This window comes from Capra hircus, chromosome 20 (genome assembly GCF_001704415.2).
Source record: "Capra hircus breed San Clemente chromosome 20, ASM170441v1, whole genome shotgun sequence".
NCBI classification, from domain to species: domain Eukaryota; kingdom Metazoa; phylum Chordata; class Mammalia; order Artiodactyla; family Bovidae; genus Capra; species Capra hircus.
This window is the reverse complement of record NC_030827.1, coordinates 29,173,219-29,190,130: the sequence shown is the minus strand read 5'-3', so window position 1 is coordinate 29,190,130 and position 16,912 is coordinate 29,173,219. Positions and strand designations below refer to the sequence as shown.

The window sequence follows — 16,912 nt, the reverse complement described above, 5'->3', positions numbered from 1 at the left end:
AGAGAATGGGCAAAGTAGCAACTTCTTGGACACTTCAGTTAATAAGAAGCACTAGAACCCTGTTGGCATAAATATGCAATAAAATGCCAGACAACTTGTGTTTTCAAACTTAATTTTTTACTTGACTTGATGAAATAAAAGTTGACCCTATACTGTTAAGATAGGGATACAACTTGAGCTTGTTAAATAAACAACAACAAAAACTGAACAGGTTAGTGTCTTCCTAACATAAAGACTATTTTATATATGGCACACATGTGCTGGCAGACCACTGAAAGCTCACACTGGAATCACAGAGGCCATGGTACTACTTATTGAGAATATTTGTTACCGTGCTGCGTGTTTCGCTTAGCCAATCAGTCGTATCTGACTTTCTGAGACCCCATGGACTATAGCCTGCCAGACTCCTCTGTCCATAGGGATTCTTTAGGCAAGAATACTGGAGTAGGTTGCCATGCCCTCCTCCAGAGGCTCTTCCTTACCCAGGGATTGAACCCAGATCTCTCAGATTGTGGGCAGATTCTTTACTGTCTGAGTCATCAGGGAAGCCCAAGAATACTGGAGTGGGTAGCCTATCCCTTCTCCAAGGGATCTTACCAACCCAGGAATCGAACCAGGGTCTTCCTCATTGCAGGTGGATTCATCAGCTGAGCTACTAGGGAAGCCCTATTTATCACTACTAGTGTTTTATTTTCTACACTGTGAACCTTTCACATGCTCTCAAGAAATCATCTACTTTGAAAAAAGTCACAAAAGGTAAAGCAAATTTTTTTTAAGCTATAGAAAAGTCACGAAAGTTTTTTCTGTATTTTTGTAAACATATTTGGTGACTAGAAATATGTTAATAAGCAAGAAATAAATGTTTACTAGTAGAAAATCATTTTCTTACTCCTCCAACTAAATACATTTTGAATACAGACATAAAGAATACTAGTTTGAAAAAAATTCAAATTGTTTGCTTTCACAAATCATAGCAGAGTGCATCTGAGGAGCTGGGAGGACAAGTATGAGGGTCAGGGAATTCCAGGCCTAAAAAAGATATTCAAGATCACCCAATTTAACCTCTTCTTTCCAGAGGGGAAATAACCAAGACTGAAAGGATGCTAAGAATATGTTCCAATCTAAAGACAGTCCCACTAATTTAATCATAAAAATCACTAAAGGTTAAAGAAACTAAAGGCATTAAAAGTATGATGGATAAACATAATCATGGTGGAACCATTGTTACTAAAATGCATATTTGAACTTTTTACGGTTACTTAATGTTCACAATTTTATTTACGTTATCTGATCATTTTTACTTTTGTTATGCTATAAACTATACTATATCAGAAAAAGCATTTTATATGTTATAGCACATGTACAAAATTGAGAGCTTAAAGATGGAGCATTGATGCATGCTAAAATAGAGGAAGAAGACTGTGGAAAACTGTGGCTTGCAGTTACCTTTGAAATATATCAAAAGAAAAAAATGGTATATGAATAGAAGACAAATATGTGGTACAGAAAATGTACTAAGATGTTAAAGAATCTAGGTAGTGAATATTGTTAGTAGTCACTGTGAAATTCTTTCAAAGTTTGTACCTTTGAAAACGTCCATAATACTTTGTTAGGAAAAGTTTAATGCTTAAGAAGATCTGCTACTCTAGAAGAAAGTAACCAAACCAATTGTTAATGGATAAATCTATAATAATTGCAGGGATGAAGTCTCATATACTTTAACTTTTCAGAGGAGTTCATCATTTATTTTTCTACATAGAGGCACAAACTGTGTATGCACATTCCCACCTATATCCATAAAAACATACTGTTAATGATGGAAGAAGGATGACTCTTTGCAAGCTTATGGATCATAGCCCACCAAGCTCCTCTGTCCATGGGATTCTCCAGGCAAGAGTACTAATGGGAAAGAACCCTCCTCCCAATGCAGGAAACTTAAGAGACACAGGTTCCATCCTTGGGTCAGGAAAATCCCCTGAAGAAGGAAACGGCAACCCACTCCAGTACTCTTGCCTGGAGAATCCCATGGACAGAGGAGCTTGGCAGGCTATGGTCCACAGGGTTGCAAAGAGTCAGATATGACTGAAGTGACTTACCACACACACATATCATACCCATCTCTGAAATCAAAAATCTCTCTATAAAATATGATTTTTTTTCAATTTTGAAACAAGGCATATCATCCTGTTTTTGACCAAAATGGAATAACAAGGACCAGGTTCCCTTCCTGCTTTAACCAACTACAAAACCTGACAAACTATGAAAATAATGGTTTTCAGATACTAGATCACAGGCAATGCAGAAGAATAACTCCTGGAAGAGGGGAAGCACCAGCTCCCTGCCTAGACTGAGTTCTACGGGAGAGTACAGTTAAAAGAAACCAAGATAGAGCTTAGTGGTCTTGTGGAGTTGAGATAGGAAGGTCATGGTAGCTGGAACTTATGAGTCAAAATACCGGAGACAAAGGAGCTGTACAGAGCAAAGCACCAAGATCTGCAGAAGGACCCTTCAATGAGTCTTTGAGCCCAGGACATGCATGTGAAGTCACCACAAAAACCAGGAAATTTTATCAAAAAAGGGTAGAGGAAACAGAAACTCTATGAAGAAATAATGGCTGACATTTTTACAAATTTATGAAAACTATAAACACACAGATCAAAGGCACTCAACAAATATCAAGCAGAAGAAACATGAGGAAAACCATATTAAATCACTTAAAAATCAAATTGTTGAACAGCGAAGCTAAAGGGAAAATCTTAAAACCAGCTGGAGGAAAAAGTCTTATTACACACAGTAGAACAAAGAAAAAAGTGACATCAGACTTATCAGAAACAACATATGCAGGAAAAAAAATAAACTAATATCTTCATAGTACTAAGAGAAAAAAAAATCTCCTTAGACTCCTTTATGTGGAAAAAATACTCTTCAAATATCAAGACAAATAATGACTATCAGGCATATGAATGTTAAGAAAATTCATCAATGGTAGATGAGCACTACAAGAAATGAAAGTTCTGCCACAGAGAAGGAAAATGATACCAGATGGAAATTTGGATCTACACAAGGCAATGGCAAGAGAAGTCATAAAATAGGCATTTTAAAATTCATTAAAAAAATTTTTTAATATAATTATCTGTTTGGAACAAAAATAATTTCAATGTATTTGGGCATTGATAACAAACATAGAGATAAATTATATGAAAAAAACAGCACAAAGGCCAGCAAGGAGACAATGAAAATATACTGTTTTAAATTTATCAGCCCAAATGTAAAAATGTATAATATTTTGTGAATGTAGACTGTGATAATCTAAAGATATATACTGTAAACCTCAGAACAAGTATTGGGAAAAGTACTGAAGTATAGTTTCTAATTCTGGTGGAGGGAATGGCAACCCACTCCAGTATTCTTTCCTGGAAAACTCCCTGGACAGAGGAACCTGATGGGCTACAGTTCACAGGGTCTAAAAGAGTCAGGCATGACTGAGCAACTAACATTAACACACAATAGTCACTAATTCAGTAGTTGAGATCAGAGTCATACAAAATACTAAATATAAAAAGGGGAGAGAATTGGAGAAAAGTAAGATTCAAAATTGTACACAAAACATTCTCTTTAAAGTAAAAACAGATTGAAAATAAAACATGGAAAAATATATACCATACAAATGTTAATCATATAACGATGGAATGGCTACATTAATGTCAAAGTATATATCAGAGATAAAAAAGGGTCATTTTATGGTGCTCAAGAGAGTAATTCATCAAGAGGACATAACAATCCTACTATGTACATCTGGAAGTTCTCCAGATCAAGTGCTGCTAAAGCCTAGCTTGAAGGATTTTGAGCATAACCTGGCTAGCATGTGAAATGAGCGCAATTGTACAGTATTTGGAACATTTTTTGGCATTGCTTTTCTTTGGGATTGGAATGAACACTGACCTTTTCAAGTCTTGTGACCACTGTTGAGTTTTCCAAATTTGCTGACATAATGAGTGCAGCACTTTAACAGCATCATCTTTTAGGATTTGAAATAACTCAGCTGGAATTCCATCACCTCCACTAGCTTTGTTCATAGTAATGCTTCCTAATGCTCACTTGACTTCACACTCCAGGATGTCTGGCTGTAGGTGAGCGATCACACAACATGTTTTCTCCATAATGGCATTATTCACTACCTAAAAGGTTGTTTATCTAAGACCGGAAATATTGTTGAAAGAAAAACTGGATGATCAAGTAGACTCACAATTTTATTTTTAATATAATAGGTCCAAGTTTATATGCAAGTTAGCCATAGGCCATTCCAGACTATTCTGTCTCTATCTCTCAGCTCTTCCGACTCCCTAAGCAATACTAATATGCAAATAGCTCCAGCTCATTGCCTCCCATGTGCAAAGTAAGATTGCTCTTCTTGACTTCTGGTGGCTAGGTGAGGTTATGTGACAGATTTTGGCCAAAGAATCATAGAAAGTTATATATATATATATATATATATATATATATATATATATATATATATATATATATATCACTTTGAGGCGAATCATTGAATTCTCCACTAAGACTCTATAAGAAGCTGCTAAGATATCTAGGGCCAAGTGATAATGTCTCAACATTAAAAAAAAAAAATTTGTCTCCATAAAACCATTAATAACTCAGAGACCACACACTGGGGAATACTGAATATGATTTCTAAAATCTCAGAGCATGAGGGAAACACGTCTAAGGAAATCCTCTCCCAAATCTGAGGACATCTTGATTGTTTTTTGCTAATGAAAACATGCTTACATGACTGAACTATGAGGAAATTATTATGTTTCTTTCCTTTAAGAAACTGTTAGCAGCATAATTTGGGAAAAAATGTTTATAAATAGCTGTGAAATTTTTTCACATTTAAATTGTATTTTTAACCTGAAGCATTTCCTCTCCACATCAAATAAAATAACTGAATAAAATAAATTATCATCTGAAGATCCACATGGAGTAAAAAAAAAATTAATTTTGATATGTTCGATCTTGCATATTAACATTTTCTGGTTAGGAGTCTGTGCAAAAGCATCCATACTATAGAAAAGAGAACAAGAGAGTAAATGAGTGAGAAACTAAGTTCTTTCTGTTAAATTCTCTCACTAATTAAAGAGTTTATAATTTTATGTATGAAATTTAAATATAATGTTATTTTTGCTTCCTAAAAAGTTCTCTACATTTATAAATCTTTCATAAATGTGTACAGTTTGAATGTCATGAAAATATTTCATAGTCCAGTAATGGGAAGTAATTTTGCAATCTCAACACAGTATTGATATTATTTTATTAATAAATAAAGTTGCTTTTACTGCCTGTAAAACTCAACAAATTTTAAATGGCATGGCATTTTACAGCTTTATTTCCACTTATTAATCAAAGGAGAATAGATATCTAACTCAGACACCAACATTCCCCACTCCTGCTCCTTCAGCAGACTTAGTGAATTAATTGACTGTGGAGTTCTTTGTGCCCGAGATGCTGTCTTACAATTTTACTCAGAATATCCCATTCAACAATTTCTAATAGATGTGTTACAATTGTTTATTTCCTTTTCTAATTCTTCCACTAGATTACAAAAATCTTATTTAGCAAAAGTCATTGATTATCCATTTTTCTATTCCTGTATGTAGTAGAGTACTCAGCATCTGGTTGGTAGCCAATTGATTTATATTACATACTACATCTGATAATAATATAAAGATATGAAGTTCACAAATGAGGAATCAGCAAAGTATTTAATTATATAGTCTCTTATTTTTTTTAGAATGGTTAGTATGTGATTACACTCACAATGTTTAATTGGAAGTACAGAATCATACACTTAAGAAATGTGCTGCTAAATAGAATTCTTTCAAAAACAGTAGAATGTTTCTAGGACACGTGCTAACTAAAAATCTTTTCATCTGAAACCACAGAGTCATCTTCTAATTTCAAGACAGGAGATTTTTGGAACATCAGAAATAACAAGTCAACTAAATGGAAAGGGGGATGGATGATTTAGTTGGTAAAATTCCCAGCAATAAGACTTGGAAACATTAACACATTTATCTCCTGCTGCTGCTGCTGCTAAGTCGCTTCAGTCGTGTCCGACTCTGTGCGACCCCAGAGATGGCAGCCCACCAGGCTCCTCCACTCATGGGATTTTCCAGGCAAGAGTGCTGGATTCGGGTGCCATTGCCTTCTCTGCATTTATCTCCAACACTAGGCAAAAACTGGTAATTTGCCAACAAGGAAAGACTTCAGCAAAACTGGTTTTCTTTTTTCCAATCACTTTCTGTTGTCTTTCTCCCCTGCAGCCCAACTAAACTTCTCACACGAGGGAGAACCCCTCTCATGAAAATGCACCTCTCATTCAAGTCACAAAATTCATATTCATACACCTATTTTTTTTAAGAATTATTCAACAACTTGAGAATTTTTCTCACTACATGACAACCAAAAGCCTACTAAAATATTACCTGGTAATGGCTTAAACTACTTATTTGAAGTTCTATAAAATATTCTTGAAGGAACAAAAATGAATCATTCCCCAATGGTTAAATTTTAGTCATTAATGTCACAATTCCCAAAGTACGTCTGGAAACAGAAAACGAGTCACTTAAAACTTGTAGAGTTCACTATACATAACTTGGCTTTGCATGTCAGTAATAAATACACATATAACTTTCGAATCCATTCACATTCTAGTATTATTCTAAGATATATATTATAACTCTATTGGCAGAAGTTCTTTAATAACTCTTTTCTAACAAATACAGGGGAGCCTAACATTCTGTAGTCCATAGGATTGCAGAGTCGATACAACTTAGTGACTGCACAACAGCTAATTATTGTCGTTAGAAAATTATTCTGCTACTACAACAAACATGCCAGGGAAAAGGGGTAATCCTCCACCAGATTAAGGACTATCTAAGTTTGTATTTCATATTGACTAAAATTGGAGAAGCAGTTTTAATTTCACAGTATTATAAAAATCTGTGAACTTGAATGCTTGTGATTCAGTGTCAGTCAGTTGGAAGGAATTGCTCTGAACATTTATCTGTATCAAGAGATTAATATTTTTACACAGTGAAGAACTGCTTCCCATACTAAAGAGAGTGCAGCCTCCACAAAATTAGTTGATTCCCCAAACACTTCGATTAGATATTATTAGAGAGTTAACAACTCTTGGATTCTCAGTCTATCTACATTAGATTTTACACACTATCACAATTCAAATTCCCCCCTTACGCTCTGGTATGATGTCAAATATTGAGGAAGATAGGAATTTCTTTTTTTTTTTTAGAGAGAGTCTGTGGAAAAAAATAGTAAAATAATATGACTGTCTAATTATATAGTACATTACTATTCTCTTTACATTTTCAGTTTTAGAGTTTACAAAGCATTTTCACATGAATGTTCTTTTTGACTATTAAAACAACCATATAACCTAAGTAGAAGCTGTTATCCTCATTTTATTCCCATGATATAAGTGTCTAGAAACGACTTGTGCAAGGTAATCTTGATTTTCATCTCCATTCAGCTGAATTTCTTTTGTTTCATATGTTTACTCAGCTCATATCCCACACCAGTAACAATAAAAAATGCAGCACATTGGAATAATCTGCATATCATTGCAAATATTCCCACCGATGACCAACCTTGATGATGACGATGTGAAGTCACTCAGTCGTGTCCGACTCTTTGCTACCCCATGGACTGTAGCCCACCAGGCTCCTCCATCCGTGGGATTTTCCAGGTGAGAATACTGGAGTGGATTGCCATTTCCTTCTCCAGGGGATCTTCCCAACCCAGGGATAGAACCCTGGTCTCCTGCATTGCAGGCAGACGCTTTACCGTCTGAGCCATGAGGGAAGCATTACCATCCTTAATGGAAACCATTTTGAGTCCACCACTCCTGACAGATAATGATTATCTCAAAATAGCTAGTATTTTCTTCCTTCACAACTGCTTTAAATAATACGAATCCTGGGACTAGTTTCTAGAATCCTTACTCAATGTCTACTTTCACTTTAAGATGCAATAAGAAAAAGATTTTGTCTTTTTTTTTTAATATGGCCTAAATGGCAGACTTAACTCAAAATAGCCACCAGAATTACATAACCAACCAAATGTATTTCCCTTTCACACTAAGACATGACTTCTCTAACACAAAATCTAAAGTGCATACATCAGCAAGATAGAAAGAAAAGTCAAAGCAGGTCTTGCTCATCCATTGCTCAGTACAATTCAAGGGCTCTAATTTTATTTATTCTAGAGGCTTCATAACACAGTAATAATATCTTATAAAAGTGACTTTCTGTGACAATTTCTCATATATTTCAATACTATGGTTTGTCCAATGAAATCTGAATCAACTACTACTTTTGACATAATGCGAGCATAACTTTGTTTTCTAAAATATTTCTAATTAATAAAAAACACTTTGACATTGTATCTGACTAAAGTAAAAGACTGATTTGTCAGAAACTGACAATAAAAAGCACATGTTTTCCGTCTATGGGTAGATAATTACTTTTAACATTCCCTTTAGAGATCAGCTTAATTTCGCCTCATTATTTTTAACAACAAAACATTCTCGGGTTTCACTGTACCATTTTCCAATTATGTCATGTCTCTTCACATCTCCCCTTTGGTAGATACGTGCATCACAGAATACAAGGCTAAGCAAAGTGACCTCTTCAGCTAAGATCATTACCAGATAATTAAAGTAACACAATCTACAGCAAGGTGTTTTTATGAAACACTCTGGCAGTTGAACTAGAATTCAAGTTTAAAACAGAATCACATTACAAATTTTGGATCCACTACTCAGGAAACAACCGCATCCCAGTTTGCACTCTAACAGCACCCAGATGAGTCTAAAATAGCAGTAGAAGTAATACATGCTGTGTCGACATACACAGTGAAACAGAAAACTGAGACAGTTCTCCAGAAATTCTGGAGAAATGAAAGGCTGAATGTGCTTTGTCCTAAATTAGCCTGATTCATTTACTGCTGCAAATTTTTACTAGGTATATATTGGAAAGAAATAATGTATTTATAGTGCTTCCAGTACTTGGAAAAGCAGTAAGCACACTACTGAACTCTCTGTTGAAATTTTACTTATTTTAAACTAGTGGGGACTTTTATGATAACAATAATGCACATTTCTATAAACCTTAGAGTCTCTAAGTATGTTCAACAGTAACATATCATTTGAACCTCAAAGCCCTTCTGAGAGACTGAGCAGAAAATCATTATTATCCCCATAAATGATGAGCTAGATTGAATTCATCCATGATTTCTCAGTTCTCTTGGAATATTTCCCAGGCCTATCCCATTTGGAAGGACATATACTTTCAAGCTGGGTTTTCCAAAGTGGCCAATTTTATCAGGATGCCTTACTTAATTTGGAGCTTCTCCTCTACCCTCTATCACACTCTCATAGCACATCTTCGGTTTTGTTTTTCTTCTATAAAAATCTCCAGTTTTAGATTTAAGACACTCTACTGTTTTTCTTATGTTTGTTTACATTTGCTGAATTGAAATTCCCTTGAGGTCATAATTTAACTCATTTAGTAAGTACTCTTGTGCCCCATTATTTTCCAGACATGAAGCCAGCAGCTAAAAACACATGAAGTCTGTGGTTTCTGCCCTTCTGGAGTTTACTATATAGTTGGGAAGGCAAGGTTTAAGAGAAATTACAAAGGTGAAGAATGAAAGCAAAAAGCATAGGGGTATGCCAGCACATTACAGATGGAAATAACGCTACCTGAGAAATTCACTAATTCCACCTTAGGGTATCTTAAGTTAAAGCCAAAGTCAAAGGAACAAAATGTGATGGACGAATTGGGGTTGGCCAAAGGAACAAAGTTCTAGAAAAAGTGAACACTTGTAAAGGCCTTAAAAAAGCATATATGATAAACATAAATATGTTCAGCCTAGTTAAAAATTAATGAGAACGTAGTTTTCCAGGCTGATGTGGGGAAGACTCAGATTTCAAAGGATCTTGAATTATGGAATTGTCATAGAAATATTTTCAGCAGGTGGAAGATATGGTAAAACATGCTCTTCAAAAATATCACTTTTGAGGCCCCTGGAGGACAAGCAAGAGAGAATTTTTAAACCTAATAATGACTCTACTATGAAAATGCAAATAAGAAATGACTGATGTTGGCTTGGACTAGGATGGTGACAGAGAGGACTGAGTGAAGGAATGTTAGAATTCAGACCACATTCCAAGAAGCAGAACCAGGAGAACTTGGTTACTGTTAACTATGGAGAACGAAAGCAGAGAAGTCAAGGATACCTCTTGGATTTCTGAACTGAGAAACAAGAAATGAGAGATGGAGGAGACCTGAAGCAAAAATGGACATACTGAGCTTGAGGGGTTCATGAGATATTTTTATATTTTTTTATTTTATATTTTTATCTCATGTAAATTTTGAAGCTTCAGTTCAGTTCAGTTGCTCAGTCTTGTCCAACTCTTTGCGACCCCAAGAATTGCAGCACGCCAGGCCTCCCTGTCCATCACCACCTCTCAGAGTTCACTCAAACTTAGGGATACATAATTTGGAAGTTTGGCTTACAAGTCTAGTTATCAACATATAGCAATGGGAGCATACAAACACATGCAAAACGGGAACACAGATTGGGCAATGATGGGGCATTAAGAAATTCTGATATTTTAATCTTAAAATAGGACCCTGGACATTTCAAAATTGATCTTATATTTTAGCATTAAACTGATATTTCCATATCAAAAGCATCAGTATTATACATATTAGCTTCAGGGTTCTAGCCAAAAAACATTCATAAAAGCATATATCTCACTCCTAACACACACACATATACATACACCAACACATACTTCGTCAACTTCTTTTTATTTGTCTAGACTTAATAATACTGCCTATCCAAATAGAACTCATCATACAGTACTTTAGAACTCCAGAGGATCTGCTAAAATATCCTCTTAAAAAATATACAGTAATGTTGAAAACAATTCTCTTGAAATAAAGAATTATTTTTAGAGAACAAACAAACTCTTTCTTTAACCTGAGGAGAAAGTATAAATACAGAGAAATCATCTTTACATATGTGAATATCCAGTGCCATGCATTTATCTAAACATAAATAGACAAGCAATTAGGTGATTCTAAGAGAGTATAAATGAATAATTTCAAGAGAAGATAGTTTTGGTATTTACAAATATAGAACCCTGAAGTAAAACAACCAATAGAGGACACCTAGTGGTCTTCAGCAGAATCAATATCTGCCTGCAAAAAATATTTGGCAACTCACACAAACACAATAATATTTTTGTTAGTTGATGCACTAACCTGAGAAAGATGACATAATGAATCTCATATTTATAAATATTATAGGCATACATCAATTTAAATATTTCAAATAATTTCCATGTATCTCATTTCCTAAGATTAAAATATTAGAATTTAAGGTTGTAGGCATAAGCAAGTCACTTTGAGTATTTCTCCCTAGAATAAATAGAAAATAGAAGGTACAATTTGAATAAACATCCATAAGTGCTAATTTTGAGCATAAGATCCATTTTACACCACCATGTTTCTGGTGGTATGAAATAAAAATCTCAAGTATAATTGTATCAATAATAAAATTATATAAACATACTGTTAATATATTATTATATTAATGATTATTAACTACATCAAATATTAATACTTAAATTGTAGAACACTACAACTCATGTAAGGTCTTATCATATTTTATTTGATATAAATATTTCAGTGGCAAGAATATTTGGCAAAGATAAACCTCCTTTTAACTATCTAAAAAGCATCCTGCCTGATGCTGGCTGTATATAAAAAATGTAACTGTGTGATAAATCTCTCTCTTAACTGATATTATTAGTTCTAGCCTCAGTTGTCTCCAGTCCTCTTCACTCTGCAGCATTTTAAAATGCAAACTCCCTGCCTCTAAAGCCTCAGTGACACCTTACTGGTTGAGTCGGTCCTCAGCACAAATTCCTGCCTATACCTCCAAAATTACTGCCTTTGCAACCCAGACTCTGGAGATGCAGAACTGTGCTGACTGCTTGTGCTTCATGTCTCACTGACTGCACTCCTCTGTCCCACGTTTCTCATCTCGGTAATCCAGGCTCCAGCTTCAAAACTCAGTTTTGAGTATCCCTGCAAAAAGATCCAACCAGTCCATTCTGAAGGAGGTCAGCCCTGGGATTTCTTTGGAGGGAATGATGCTGAAGCTGAAACTTCGGTACTTTGGCCACCTCATCAGAAGAGTTGACTCACTGGAAAAGACTCTGATGCTGGGAGGGATTGGGGGCAGGAGGAGAAGGGGACGGCAGAGGATGAGGTGGCTGGATGGCATCACTGACTCGATGGACGTGAGTCTGAGTGAACTGCGGGAGTTGGTGATGGACAGGGAGGCCTGGTGTGCTACGATTCACGGGGTCGCAAAGAGTCGGACACGACTGAGCGACTGAACTGAACTGAACTGAACTGAACTGAAGCTTTCTTCTACAAAAAAATCAGCTGTAATTGTTCACTCCCTCTTTGATGCCATCACTTACCACACCATCTGTGATTATTTTCTCACATGTCTCTTTTTCCTACAAAGCTGGGGTATGCTTTGTATTCTCATGTGTAGGATCTGCATATAGAAGCACTCAGTATATGCTTGGGAGGGAAGAATTAATTTTCTTTTGCAATTATTTAATGAATTTAGACCATGGAGGACTGCCATGTATTCAGCGGATAGGTATGCCTGGACAACCAATTGTGTTTAGAACTCTGGACTATGGTACAAGGAGATTCAAGGCCAAAAAGTTGACACTGATGTTCCCTACAGATGTTTATGCCCAGGTAAAGAAAAGAAATGCATACAGGAGAATTCACAACCAGACTATGAGCATGAACAAATGCAAGCAGAGATAGTAGAACTGTTCAGAGTCAAAGTACTGACCATTACAGCATAGTCCCTCAATGTAGAATATTTTCAGAGGTGTTTGAGCATTAAATGAATAATGAATAATCCTTCGGAAAAGGAAGGCTTTCCCAACCTGAGCTGTGACACATGCAAAATTAGCAGATGCAGGGAAAAAAAAATCCATTCTCTGCCAGAAGCATTATAAAACTAAAAATCAAACAGAAAAGAGCTGTTTGGTGCAAATAGGAAGTGACAGTGGTGAGATGGGGAAATGGTTCGCTGAGAGCCTTGAAGGCAAGCAAAGAAACACAGATCTGATACCACAAACAGGGAGCCTCCCTAGATCCTAGCAGAGGGAAGGCTTATCAAAACAATGGTGTTTGCTTATGGCAAGTCTTAGAATTCTATGTGCTTTCTACAAAATGGAAGTAGCTATAATATGCATGGTATAATTATAACAAGAGTTAGTTTCCAATCTACACCAATTAGAATGCTAAAATTATGAAAGACAGGAACTGCAGTCTGTATTAGCTCCCAGTGGAATACATTTCCTTATTAACGCCCTGTTGTTAAACATAATTTGTATATATATATCTGCCTCTAAACCAACATAAAAATCTAATACTGATTTCTCTAAGAGCATTGCAATATTCCAGACACATTATTCATCTGAAATTTCTATAGACATACAAGAAAATCAGAACCACAGCCCTCTTTCTTGCCTCAAAATAGGCATGTTGCTTGTCATAGGTCTAAAATCTACACCCAGATGGTTGAGAGGATAGTAAATGAGGAATAAAAAATAAAATATTATAGGTATGTATTCCAAAGCCATAGTTATTACAGGAGTTCCATGTGTTTACCATACCTGTATTATACTGCCTGTGAAAAATTTCTACTTTCTATGACATTGAATCCTACAAACAGATAACCATTGCAGACTAATATTTCTCTTTTCAATTATTGTTTCCAAAATATCTAATCATTTCAAGGGTCATCTGCCTTTGATAAAACAACAGGGATCAGCAGCTGTAACATTCAACGTTCCTCGAACTCTTCACCTTTGCTAACCAAATAATCTCCTATTTCTAAGCTCTTAATCTACCCCTTTATCTCTTCAGTGGCTGGTGAATGTCAAAATTGTTAATAACATTCCATTTAATTTCGGAGGATTTCCTCACCATATGTCTCTTTTAGGAGGATCACAGAGAATGAGATCTTTCTGTGATAGGTTGCAAACCAGCACTCTGGACTGGGTCACCGACTTCACTTGAAATACAACAATAAGAACAATGCTGAATTAAAGGGATGCTTTTTTTAAGTCAAAATACAAAACTGAGAGAGATTCCATTTTCTGGAGATTATAGGAAAAGGAATTTTCTGACCTGATTTATCTAAACAATCACCCCAGATCTTCACCTCACATGGCCATACATATAAAGTTTCAGTACAGTGTCAGAGAGCTTTAATTTTGCACCCTAAAGCTATTGATTTTATCATTGCTTCTGGAAGACAACTCCCCATGCTCCCTAACACCATGTTTCATAAATTAGTTGGCCAAATTAGCTCTTTTCTTCAATATTAGCCACTATGTTTAAGTTTAGCCGGCTAGTAACATAAGGGCTAAAATTTAACATTTCTCTATTTCATTCACAATATTTCCTGAATTTATCTGGCTTTGGCACTTCTTGTTGCTTTTCAGTTGAACTAATTCAGACGGGGGGCGGGGGGAGGGGGGGGAAATTTCATTGAAGATGGAAGCAGTTTCCTATAGAAGGCAGCCGCTTTCCTTGGGAATGATTCATTTCAAACTGTGGCAGCTTCCAGACTTCACACATTACCTCCCCAAATTTGCTGAATTTAGCATGAGCCAGCTTGGTACTAAAACGCTCAGAACTCAAAGACATGTGGGTGAACCCACATCTTCCTCTGTACTCTTATTCCAAATGCTCAGAGAGAAACCTGATTACTTGTTGTGTTTCTACTTGTAAACACATCCTGGTGGCATTTATAAAACTTAGGTAGAGATATACTAATTTGGAACCATTCACGTTGTTTGGTGACTTTGGTTTCAATCATACAGGTAATGCAATCATGAAATAATAAATCCGTAATAAATTTGGGGTTAATTACTACTGTGTTTTTCCTCTAACAGTATTACAAACAGATATTAAATACCCATGATATATGTGCTATTATACGGGGGTATCATATAATCAAGAAAACATTCTTCATGAAGTGAACTTATGGTTCATTTAACTATCAATGTCATTTATTTATAAGTAAGATTATGCCAACTCACAACTCGAGCCTGAATGGGTTTGGTTACCAAATGTCTGTAATGGCATATTAAATTTCATTTTACAGTGATGATGGCAATGAGCCAATGCTCTTGAATTCTATCATGGCATCTGTAAAACACCATCGAATTACACACACCTAAGTGCCTCTGACCGCTGCCAGGAACCAGAGGACAACAGTGTCCAGGAGCGTGCTCATCTATGCCTACGTAGCCTGCCATTTTATCTGATAGAATGCCATCTGTTCATCCTTCTGCCATTCTCTAGGGTAATTGGGTTCAAACTACAAGACAGTGAAAATAGTCACACTGTCCACTGTATTTTTAATTGTCTGGGTATTTATATCAGTGACTTTGCTTCTCACAGGCTACTCATTAAAATAATTTTATGATCATGCTTTAAGAGGCAAATATTCAAATCATACATTGCTTGGACCACAAAGCTCAGTTAAGAAAAGTTTCCCACATATTTTATTATACATATAAAATGGTGTAATATTAAATCATTTATCACTAAAAGAATATATGCTATAGTGAGAAGCTATATACTTTTCGTGATTAAGAGCTTGGGATCTGGAGTCAGGTTGCCAAGGTCAGAATCCCAGTTCTGTCTACTACTCTGTGAACCTGGGCAAGTTAGGAAGCTTGGATGAACTAATTCATGTTAAGAATCAAATATATTACTTGACATATAATAAGCCATCAATAAATGTTAGCTATTTTATCAATAATTACCTTGCTTTGATATTAACATTAGCATAATAATGTTTGAGAACCAAACATTTATTACATGTTAGATGGAATGTGCTACATAGAGATACATTACAAGATGAATCCAGTTTCTCAAATGAGCTTCATCTGATTTTAAACGTAATCCATATCCATATTTTCAGAATGATCCATTTTTATGCCTTTTAGCAGTGTCTTATACTGGGTTTTATTGCTGCATGTCATTTCCTGAAATCCTAGGAACCAAAATGCCATCAACAAGCACACACAAAACGCTGCCACAGTCTCACAGAAAGCAGAGCTAATGTTCACAGAAGTTTCACTTTATGACTTGTTAAACCTAAATCCCAAAATATAATTCATCCTAAAAAGCATTTCTGTAGCTAGTAAAGTGGCAGTTAATGCCTAGTCAGTGTGTTGCTTTCTTTAGCGCAGGTTTAGTCACTCTGGAGGCCTTTTTGACCCTTATTTTTATGCAGACAATAAAGTTCAGGTTATAATTAATTTTTAAGGTGTGTTTAGAAGGAAAAGAAAATAAAAAAACTAATATGTAGACTCTGAAAATAGGGACTTAACCTCCTTTGCTTGGCGATGGGAATCACATGTTTAGAAACTCCAGTTTCCAAAGCCCTTTCAGGTCCCACCCAGTTTCTAAGCCCTTTCAAGTCCCGCCCACTGCCTAAGAACAATGGATGCCCTATTCAGCAAAACATTGGCCAGATTTACTGTTTTTATTCACTGTATTATTTGTGTTTTCTATGTAATAATTTCCCTTCAGTATTATGAAATGATCTAGTACAGAGAATCTATAATAAATAACCATAACACAAAGAATAACAAAGAGTAAAATTATTACACTAAAATGTCTTTATATATACAAGTTGGAAATATGCAAAAGAATCTTTTTTCTTCAAGCATGATTCTCTGAAATTTCAATATGAGGAAACA

The 16,912-nt window shown here is 35.5% G+C and overlaps 1 protein-coding gene across 1 annotated transcript in view; it reads right to left on the bottom strand.

Moving 5' to 3' along the window:
• The window catches only part of HCN1 (hyperpolarization activated cyclic nucleotide gated potassium channel 1), a 450,862-nt gene that overhangs the window by 380,020 nt on the left and 53,930 nt on the right, over positions 1 to 16,912 (bottom strand). The gene's annotated exons all lie outside the window — the stretch shown is intronic.